This window comes from Chelonoidis abingdonii, chromosome 2 (assembly GCF_003597395.2).
Source record: "Chelonoidis abingdonii isolate Lonesome George chromosome 2, CheloAbing_2.0, whole genome shotgun sequence".
Taxonomy (NCBI): domain Eukaryota; kingdom Metazoa; phylum Chordata; order Testudines; family Testudinidae; genus Chelonoidis; species Chelonoidis abingdonii.
Window position 1 is genome coordinate 69707627 of NC_133770.1, and position 4054 is coordinate 69711680.

The following is a 4054-nucleotide window of genomic DNA, read 5'->3' on the forward strand; positions in this document are numbered from 1 at the left end:
ATATAAAGCTTTCTTTTTAAAACCTGTTTGAGTTTTTCTCTGGTTAAGGCTAAGGAACGAAGGGAGGGGGAAATCTCTTTGTGTTAGATTGACTAGGTTTGAATCTGCATAGCCTCTGGGTGAGGGGGAGAGACGCTTAATCTCTCTGGGTTTGTGTTTCAAGGAATTGAAGCAGGGAAATCTCCTAGTGTACCCAGGGCGGGAAAATCTGGGGGAGGTAAAGAGGGGGAAGGGAAGTGGGTTATTTCCCTTTGTTGTGAGACTCAGGTCCCCCAGGGAAGGTTTGGGGAGACCAGAGGGCACCAGAGACTGGAAATCTGGCTGGTGGCAGCGCTATCAGATCTAAGCTGGTAATTAAGCTTAGAGGATTTATGCTAGGCACCGACATTTTGGACGCTAAGGTTCAGAATTGGGATTTATGCTTATGACAACATCTAAAGTATTACAAAAATAATTTCAGCAATATGAGACCATCTGCACTAATAGTCTTAGAACTAAGATGTAATTAAAAAAAAATTAATCAGATTAAAAATACGTTTTCTTACCTTGTGACCTTTTAGCCTGGTGGTGAGCATGCAGGTTTCCTTTAATTACACTGAGCACAGAACATCTTAAATTCATATACAACATGGTTGTAAAAAGTCTGATATACCTGGAAAATTTTCTTATAGTCTGAAAATCCCCATGGAATTGCTACACTAAATTATGTTCGTTAGCCTCATCACTAACTCGTTGTTTGTGATGAGTCTTTACTTATGAATAGTTGGGCATCTTTCTTCTGCAGCTTAATGGTCTAATAGTGAAACACCAGCATTTTCATACCACATAGTAATTTATAATTCATTTGCTCTGAAGCCATCTTAATGGAAGAATTATTCATGCAGCATAGAGACATGCAGGCCAGTAACAAGAGTGTTTATTTAGCGTATAGTGATAGGAAACAGGAAGAAGCCTCTATAGGGCATGACTTTAAAGAGAAACTGTTGATTGTGTTGAAGAATCAGTTTCACTTTGGAAAAGTGTTTTTCAAGCTTTGTGTGGTAAACGGATGGGCTGTTACTAGAAAAAGTGAGACACTCGAAAAGACAATTTTGATGAATTCTTAAGTCTTTTTTGAAAAAAAAATGGCTTTCAAGGTACCCTTGTGTTGGTACTATATTAAATTAAACATATTCCTAATTTCTTTTGTATCACTCACCATGAGCTCATTTAGTATTGTGGGTATGATGCAATACTCTTAGAGGCCTTCCATTAATTAACTAGCAAATGGTTTCTGGCTAGTTACCATTAGCACATCACAGATATCCACTGCCTTCGCTGACAGGGGTTTGTAGAACTAACAAAAGAAAGCTCTTAAATTGTGAAGACTTTTTCCTCATATGGATGAGGTGCAGAACATGGTAATTGACTCCAGTCAACAATATAGGTAGACTGTTGCTGATGAAAATTTTTGCACTGGCAGTCAGCCCCATTTAAATGAGACTCAAGTCACCATTAGCAGCGCTGGACATGACTTAAACTGTGAATAAAATCTGTGAAAAGTTTGCTGGTTTAAGAAAGGTAAATGTAATGTGAAAATAGTCACATCAGACCGGTGCATCACTGGCCTGGTGAGGTATTAGCACATCCTTTGGCTGAGCTTTCACTGCTCCAAGCACACAAAGACCAGGATTTAACTCACCTGGAAGTCCTTTCCAAACGGCAATCAGCGTTCTCTGTTGTGATGTCAGCCCACTACAAGGCACACAGCTCACCCTCTGGCATGGACCAAGTCCCTGGGTTGCTCAAATTTGGTCTTCCCTTGGCTTCTTGTTCAAGACATAAGCATAACAGGTGGCAGACAGGCCTGTCCCACTGAATACTAGAATCTGTTGACCACAGCAAGGTAATTTGCCTCTGTGCCTGCTAGATCTGGCTTGAGGATGGTGTGGGGGCAGGGGAAGGAAAGGGGACTAGCTACGCTCCCTACCTCTTCCCTTTGAGAACCAAATTGATTTGGGGAGAATTATCTGAAGGCGGGGGGGGAGGACACTACTGTGAAGCTGGGTGCTTGTAGCTGGTTATGCTCCTGGTTAAGAAGCAAACTGGAGCTCTCTCACCTACACTGCACAAAGCAACAGAGAGGCCTTATCTCCTGCAGTTGGAAGCCAACTCCCTTACCTTGCCCCAAATACCATGCTTGTTTGGACTGGAAACCCATGTCTGGGCAGTCTCAGCCATTTGCAGGCTAGACTGAGTATGATTGGTTATTCAGGAATGTCAGTCAGGCTCCTCTCCTAGCAATTCCTTTTCTTGTCTGCGCCGGGGCAGCCCCCATTGTCCCGGTTTCAAGCACAGCACCTGGGCAGTCACTTTCACTTTCTTGGCCTCTGTCCCACCCTCTTTCAAGCCTCTAAATGGCAAGGAGGGCTAACACCGACTAAATTAAGCAATTATTGGCATGGCAATCATTGCCAAAATTGGCCCTCTGAATATTTCAGGATTTGGAAATAGTGTACGCAAACCACTAGGGTGTGAAGAGGTCAAATGCTCCCAGAGAAAGGGTTTTTAAATGTTCAGTACAGTACTTATAACCCAATAAGAGAACAGGGAACTGTTTTTTCAAGATTTTTCTAATAATCACTGTGAACCTGCAAGTGATTGAAAAATGCATCCATTGAAAAAAAAAATGTATTGTACCTATTGGCATGATATTTCCTCAGCCTTGTCTACATGGAGGAAGTGACATCAGTTTAACTGAAGGTATTGTTTTAAACCAATATAGTTAAACTGGTGCAAACTCTTTGTGGTTTCAAAGTGGTTTATTGCAGTTTAGATTAAACAATTTCCTAATTGATTTAATATATACCACATTAGCCTAGTTTAAGATCCTGATTAATTTCAATTTAATTAAATCAGTTTTAAATCACCCCTTTCATTAATCTGGTTCAATTTTCTTTAGTTAATCTGGTACAAGGGTTTAACTCAGATCCTTATGGATATTTAGGCTTGTCAGGGATCCTTCCTCACTCTGAACTCTGGGGTACAGATGTGGGGACCTACATGAACCCCCCTCCCCCAAGCTTATTTCTACCAGCCTAGGTTTAAAACTTCCTCAAGGCACAAATTCCTTCCTTGCCCTTGGTATTGCTGCCACCACCAAGTGATTTAAACAAACATTCAGGAAGGGCCAGTTGGAGCCCTATCTCCCCCAAAATATCCCCCTAAGCTCCTACACCCCCTTTCCTGGGGAGGTTTGGGAATATATCCTAACCAATTTGTTACAAAGTGAGCAGAGATCAACCCCACTGGGTCTTTAGGGCACGGAAAACAATCAAGTTCTTAAAATAAGTTTAAAATCAGCATTTGCTTGATCTTACTATTTCTGTAATATTAGATGCTTAGTTCAGATATGGCTTAGGGAGATGCATTTTCCCTGCCATGGTTCATCGCTGACCCAGAGAGAACAAAGGAACACAAAACAAAAACCTTCCCCCACAGATTTGAAAGTATTTTCTCCCCTTATTGGTCCTTTCGGTCAGGTACCAACCAGGTTATCTGAGCTTTTTAACCCTTTACAGACAAAGGAGGGATTTTATGCTACCCTTAGCTGTATGTTTATGACAAGGGTCCTAACTTCCATTAAAATCAATGAAAGTTAGGAGCCTAAATATCACTGAGGATCTAAATCTTATTAGTCTCTCCTTAATTCTTTCAAATAGAGGCCAGTGAACTAGTTAACCAGATTTGTAACATCAGCAACTAATGCTAATAGAATATTGCTTTAACCACCCACCAGCATGACTGATCATGCTTGTTTCTAGGCCAAGCTAATAGTAAGAGTGTGAAATAAGATGCCTCTCACTCACATTTGTTTCTTCTTTTAGCTTTGTAAATGTTTGGCATCCAATTAGAACAAAGTAGGTCATCATGTGCAACCAAACACACGTTTTTCTTTGAGTGATTGCTCATATCCATTCCAGGAGGTGTATGCGCCGCGCGTGCAGACTCGACGGAAGACTTTTACCCTAGCAACTCCAGCGGGCCGGCAGGTTGCCCCCTAGAGTGGCACCGC